The sequence below is a fragment of the Peromyscus leucopus genome, chromosome 10 (assembly GCF_004664715.2).
Source record: "Peromyscus leucopus breed LL Stock chromosome 10, UCI_PerLeu_2.1, whole genome shotgun sequence".
In the NCBI taxonomy this organism is placed as follows: domain Eukaryota; kingdom Metazoa; phylum Chordata; class Mammalia; order Rodentia; family Cricetidae; genus Peromyscus; species Peromyscus leucopus.
Window position 1 is genome coordinate 88,793,659 of NC_051071.1, and position 7,593 is coordinate 88,801,251.

Here is a 7,593-nt window from a genome sequence, read left to right on the forward strand (position 1 = left end):
TTTCTTGCATTAAGGCATTTATCCTTTGTGTGCTTGAAGGGGTAGGGGGCATTGCCACGGTGTGCGTGTGGAGGTCAGAAGGGCGGCAGTGTGCATATGGAAGTCAGAAGGGTCATGGTGTGTGTGTGTGTGTGTGTGTGTGTGTGTGTGTGTGTGTGTGTGTGTGTGTGTAGGTCAGAAGAGCCACCACGGAGTGCATGTGCAGGTTAGAGGACACTCTTGCAGGGGTCAGTTCTCTACTTTCACCACGTGGGTCCCAGGACTGAACTCCAGCTGCCAGGCTTGGCAGCAAGGGCCTTTACTCACAGAGCCTTCTTGCTGACCCGGATTTCAGTTTTGAGAAATTATGCCAAATAACTCTGCTTCAAAAAAAGTTAATTGTTTCTTCCACAAAAGGTCTCTTAAGTTATATCGGTAGTATTTCAGAAAAACCTGGTGTATGAAAACCAGCCATAGAGATGGACTGTTCAGCCATCCAGAGAAAGAGGCAGCCACACTGCAGAAGGGATTTCACAGAGTCTGACTTACTAGGGACTGATGGACAGAACAGCTGATGCCGGCATAAGGGGAAACAGCTCAGCCAATAAAATGCTTGCTGTTGAAGCATGAGAAGGACCTGAGTTTATATCCCGAGCCAGGCATGGCAGCTCACACCTGTCTGTACCCCCAGAGCTGGGGAGGCAAAGAATCGATTTCCCGAGGCTCACTGATCAGCACGTCCAGTCAAATTGGAAACAGTGAGGGTCCTGGTTCAATAAATAAGACACTTAAGAAAGACACTTGGCATCAACCTTCAGCCTCTACAAACACATGGCTATATGTGCACACACATACACAACACATTGCACATACATCCCACACACACTCACAGTGATAGGAGGATCTCCATCCCCAGAATTTAACTAAGACTAAGGTGGTTCTGCCCCCATCAGAGTCTGCCTGGGCTTTCTAAAAACTATTAACACACTAGGTATCTATTAAGAATCGGCCCCAATACCAGTGAGGGACAGACACACTGGGCTATCTTAATGATATTGTTAATACTGTAGGGCTATGTTATAGACCATAGTCAACTGGTTGAATACACAGCATTTACATCCAAGAGGATTTGCCATCAGATTAATATATATCCTAGAGGTGAATTAATTCATGAACTATTTCTATGAGTTAGAATATTCATTTATTATTTGAAGAGGAAGTACAATATTTTGTTGCTTAGAGAAGCAGGACATTAATTCTGAACTCATTTGGAGGAGTCAAGGAACTTAGCAGGAATCTGTGAACATTAATCCAGGCGTAGTAGAAGTTGGGTAACTCCATAACTAAGGGACTGTGAGGAAGGCTTTGATTCCTGTTAGGCAAAGAGAAACTGAGCCCAAGTTATTTTGTTGCCAAAGAGATTAAAGGTCAATGAAAACTGTCACCACTTTAAAAACCTAGAAAATTAATATGTCGGACAACTGTGATCCAGACCTGTGAAACCCACAAAAGAGGAGACAGATGTCACATCCTTCTTGATAAAATATGTAAATCACCCATCAAATAGTTCTGCTCAGAGATTCATGAGCAAACGGTTCCATCTCACTACCAAGTCACAGGAAATAAAAGAAATAGATGATATCATGAAGATGCAAGCAGCGAAACTGGGCCCCCCAAATGTTTTCTTTTTCTTTCGAGAAACTATAAATTGCAAAAGGAAAGAAAACCCTCCATGTTGAAAGAGACTTACAGGGGTACATGAATGGCATTTGGACCTGTTTCAAACAGAATAAAAATCAAATATGACAATGGAAGAAGTTTAATATTGGTTAGATAACCCACAAGAATACAAGTCTCTGTTATTTTCAGATACAACAGTGGCACTAAATGTCCTTATTTGAAAATAGATAGTAAGATATAAATAAAAGTGTTACTGGAGTCCCAGGACAGAGGCTTGACTCAGCATATCAGGTCTGATCTAGAGACGAATTAACAGAGACATTGTGGGGAAGGAAGGAAAAAAATTGAGAGCCATCCTGGAAAACTGCCTGCCGGTTCTGACAGCAGCTCCAGAAGCATGCTGGGAGAGGACCAACGTGGGGAAGCCAGAAGTGTACAAGTGACAGAAGCCTTGGTGGGTTGCATGGTCCTGTGGCCTCAGAAGTGAGCATACGTATGTTCTAGGTGTGGTTATGTGAGTTTCTTCTCAAGTCCGGGACTGGGAGCTGGCTATTACCCCAGCATGAAATAAAGACAGAAAAAGAGAATGAAGGAAAGAGAACAGGTTATACAGACAGATTGAAGTCTCTGGACAATGACTGGGCATTCAATCAAATGTCTCTTTTTTGTTTGTTTGTTTTTTCGAGACAGGGGTTTCTCTGTGTAGCTTTTCACCTTTCCTGAAATTCACTCTGTTGCCCAGCCTGGCCTTGAACTCACAGAGATCCTCCTGCCTCTGCCTCCCAAGTGCTGGGATTAAAGGTGTGCACACCACTGCCCAGCCGCTCAAATGTCTCTTAAAGGAGAGACCCTATTACAAAAATGCCTTGAGGCCTTCAGTGACATGCTTCAGTGACACTCAGAAGAGTGATGCTCACTCCAGAAAGCTCAAGGATGGAGGAAACAAGATCCAGCAGCAATTATTTCATGAATTATTTCATCTTCCAAGAGGTAGATAACGGTTCATTATACTGCACTCTATATTTTCTATGTGTTTGAAATTCTCCACAATCAAATATTTAACAACAGAGAGTTTTGATGTAAGACATGGAAGATCTTTGCTAACTGCTAATACCCATTTCAAGAGACTAAGTTTAGAAAGTTTGAATTCTCCCAGGCAGTGGCCACAAACTCACTAAATGATGAGGGGTGAGGCTTGCTTCTCAGCTCTGCCAATGATCCTAAGCAACCACAAGAACAGTAGCCACATGGTATGGGAAACATACTTACAAGTGGGTTCTTGAGCCAAGCAAAAGCTTTAATTTAGCTGAAGGAACCAAGAGTCCTCTTTAGCCCTCTCAATGTTTTTGAACTGTAAAAGGACTTGTATATAGTGTTGCAACACAAACGTGTAATCTTTGGCCCAGACAAATGGGTGCTCTTGTGGACAATCCCGGAGAAGAATCTGTCATCTTCTTCACATGGAATTTGTTTTGGTTACACCATCTCACCACATCCTTCCTGAGAGGGTCCTTCCCCTCTTCCATTTATGCTTTGCCCCCTTCAGCATGTACCAGAGGAAAGAAAACATACATTAGATTGCTTCTGGCCAGTTGTGTTTGTTAGTTGGGTCTCTACTGCAGTCAAAATGTAGACTGTGACAAAGTACAATTGAGGTGGTAAGGAAGTCAGCATAGAGCCAGGACTTCCGTCCCCAACAGTCTGTAAGGAGCCTCTACATCTCTTCTTGTGATGTCAGGAGACTGTATGTGGATCCTAAAGTTGGACTTCTCCAAACCCAGGGGAAATGAGGCACACCATTGTGGAATGCTCATCTCATTGTTACTCACAAACAACCTATGAGACAATAATTATTATGCTTGATTTATTCACTTTGGTTTTTGTAGCTGAAGTTTTCCTGTGTCCACCTGGCTCCTGCAGCCACTCAGAGCCAAGTAAACACACAGAGACTTATATTGCTTATAAACTGTATGGCTGTGGCAGGCTTCTTGTTATCTAGTTCTTATGTCTTAAATTAACCCATTTTTATTAATCTCTAAGTTGCCACATGGCTTGTGGCTTGTACTTTTACATCTTGCTTCCTCTGTGTCTGGCTGGTGTGGCAACTCCTGACTCAACCTTCCTGTTCCCAGAATTCTCCTTTCTCTTTGTCCCACCTATACTTCCTGCCTGGCTACTGGCCAATCGGTGTTTTATTTATTAACCAATCAGAACAACACATTCACAGCATACAGAACAATATTCACAGCAGGTTTTTATTATAATTATAATTATTGTAATAACTTTCCCCCTTCCCTGTCCTCTAATTCTTCCCATGAACTCCCCACCCCCAATTCCATCTCGGATTCATGGCCTCGTTTTTTTTGCTATAGTTTGCATGCTTACTGCCGCTGTGCTTGTTCAGGTCTTGTTTAGGCCGCCATATTATTGCAGTATCATGGGTGAAGCTTCTCTGTCATTTCTAGGAAAAATAATCTCACAGCCGATCTCCTTGTCCTCTGGCTCTTGCAGTCTTTCTGTCCCCACGTCTTCCATATTCCATGAGCCATGGATACAGGAACTGTGCTTTAGGCGTGTCAACTGGGGCTGGGCCCCCAGGATCACTTGTTTTCCATACTTAGGATGGCTACAGTTTTCTGTAAGAGTCTCCATCTGTTGCAGAAACAAGTCTCTTTGATGAAGGATGAGAGCTGCACTCATCTGTGGGCACAAGGATAAATATTCCGAATTCAGTTAGGAGCTGTGCTGACCTTCTAAGATGACAGTAGCAGGTTCTCCTCTAAGACCCATGACCTCACTATCCCCAGATAGATGGCTCAGTTCCCAGTATCAGACAAGATTTCCCTGGGATTGAGTGGGCCTTGCGTCTAATTAAAGAGCTGTTGGTTACCACAAGGTGTAAGTGCCCCTCTTACACCATTAGGGACATCGTGTCATGCTGGCCGTTGTTGCAGCTTGTGGGCATCTTGGCTGGGTAGGACTACTGCTTGCCCCCGCCCTCCAACCTTGGCAGCTTGCATAACACCTTTAAGTGCTATGAGTGTTGCTGGTCCTTGGGGAGGAGGCCTTCAGGCCAGATCCAGATCCTTGATCCTCAAGGTCTGTGTCTGAAGTGCATGGTGTCTTCAGCGATGGGGACTTAGCTTCAACCCCTGGAAAGCAAGCAAGGGCAATCACAATAGTCTGTACTGTTGGGGGACTCTCTTGGATGCCCCTTAAAACAACTCAAAAAGAGGTTCCTCTTGCCTGGAATTGAGGTCTTGGGGTGGGTGGGAGGGTAAATCCTTGTCAACCCAAGTAGAACAACAACATCTAAAGTATGTATGTGCATGGATAAAGAAAGGCAAATGCTACATCTCTTTCACCTGTAGTCCCTAGCTCCAAATAGTCAGATATGAATATATAACCTGGAGTACCCACAGAGGCCAGGAAAATGAAAGAGGGACCATGTACTGAGGACGAGGGAGCACTAGAGAGGGTTTTATCTGGAAAAGGGAGGGGTCAGAACAGAGGGAGAGGAAGGGAGGAGGGTCTAAAGACAGAAGGAATCATAGGATTATTGATTTACCTAAAATTGCATACATACAATACTTTTTTAACTAAGGAAACTAAGATTCAGAATCAGCAAGGGAGTTACGCAAGGTTACAAGGTCATCAGGGGTCACATGGAACTTTATCTCAGGGTTTCCCATCTTTACCCACTTGCTTTCTCATTAGGCTAAAGTAAATGGATTAAAAAAAAGTATTTACAGTTTCCAAGTGACTTCTGTTTATGTTCAATCTTCATAATGATCCCCTGGATTTGGGAAGAAAATGGACATTATTCTCCCTATTTTACACATAACAGCGCTGAAGTACCGAAAGCAACTGCTTGCCCAAGGTCAACTGATGAATCAGGACGGAAGTCAGGGCAAGATGCCAAATATCCAATTTCCTGCGTGGGAGCTGTTTTCACAATATCGTATTCCTGCTAGTGGAGCTGTGAGATCACAAGGTCATTTTATCCCTGGCGCTGTCAGAGGAAATCTCACTCGCCTTATGGAGTAGCATTGGGCAATGATGGGGGAGGCATGGCTGTGGCTCAGAGCTGACTGGAGTCAGGAGGTCAGGAAAGCTCACCTCTGAAGGTGATGCACTAATCCACATCCTTGTCTCTATGTGTGGACATTCCCCGAGAGTTCCTCTGTTCTCTGCCTCATGAATTCTTTGTTAGCCGAAACTTGCAATTTGGGGTTTCAGCAGAAGATTTTTCTGCGAGTGTTAGTTAGATACTCCAGACTTGATTGGCTGATCTGCATGTGTTTCTGCATCTTGTAAGCATTTAGATGTTTCCCCATCCCCTGACGGAGGCGATTCTTTCACAATAATGGTTCTGTTTAAACTAGTGAAAGTCAGGTGACCAGAAAGTGAAATGAAACACATGAGCAGAGAAGGAACAGCGCTGCACATGACGTCCTGTCAAGTTCCTCGGGTGGATTATGTCATTTCATCTGTGAAACATGCCGTGGGGTAGGAGTCCTCATCACTCTGCCTTTGCAGGAGAGTAAACTGAGGCACGGAGAAGCTGAGTGATTTGGCTAAAGTTCAACAGTGAAAACAGCAAAAAGATTTGGCCTCAGTTTGAACATCCAGGAATTATATCCTTATAGAAATCATGGACAACTGGTGACCCAGACCAGAGGAAACTCCTTATATCACTAAATCCAACAATCACCGTTGACTCTTGTAGATCATTAGTGATGCTTCAAGCATTGACTTAAAACCTCACACCAATTATCCATTCCCTCTTGGTCAGCAATTCCATGAAGCAGAGATGATAGTTACAGCCACTTAGCAAATATGAAAGTAGAGACTAAATATCTTGCTTGGGGTCCCACAGAGACTCGCTGGCTCTAGAGGAGCTGTACTCTGCTGTTTTACTTCATTTTCAGTAACACCGTAAAACAGGAGAGTACAGCTCTCAGTACAGCCAAGCTCACTCCGTCCAGAGTCACTGAAAACTTTGTTTCAGGAGTCTAGCATTCTAAGCAGTTGCTTGGACTGGTTCTCAACAGACCTTGACGGCCAAGCTGGTGACATTCATCTGCAAAATACATCAACAGAAAACTTTTTGGTGTTTATATGTGACAGAGGTCCGAGACTTCTAAAGGACTGTCTAATGGGCAATCCCTCTACATTTCCCATCTGCTTTACATATCTCACACCATAGTTTCCTTTTCACTTAAAAAAAAAATACTAGAGAGCAATCTCATCTACTGTGGAGCAAAAGAAAACCTGGATATTTCATAATCTCTCATAGCTAACTACCAACCCTGCCCAAAGGAATAACAGAGAGAAACAGACTTTGCATTGTATTTGGGAGTTGGTGTTCTTGGAAATGGAATCTAGATGTCTTTATACCTTTAAAGAAAGCAGGAGAAATGTGTGGATGAACCAGTAGTTCTTGTCTTCTCCCTATGGTGGGAGTCTTGCTCTCTGGTAAAACACTGGGATTAACCAAAAGTTAATGAATCTTTTGGTCATATAAAAATCTAATGCCTAACCTGATGCTGGGGGTGGGGGATGGGGTGAAGGAGGAGAAGGCAGCCAGCTCCAGGCCTTCGGGCAGGCACTCTTCTGAGTTGTAACTCTGATTATAATGAAGATGAAGTGAGCAGGGGCTGGGCAAGGAGAGCCCTAAGAGTGCATAGTCTGGACCCCAGGATTGGGGCACACACCTCTGGAAATGTACCTGGCCGACACTGGTAGTCAGTGGGGCTTTCATGAAGGGATAGCTAGAGCCTGTGGATATGACCATATCTCAAGTGTGAATCCAGCTCTATCTAGTGTGGAGTTCCACAGTTTTCTTTCATGCTCTATATTTCCTTCTGTAACTCACAGGCCTCTGGGATATTCTCAGTGTTTATCCGTGTGTGTGTGTGTGTGTGTGTGTGT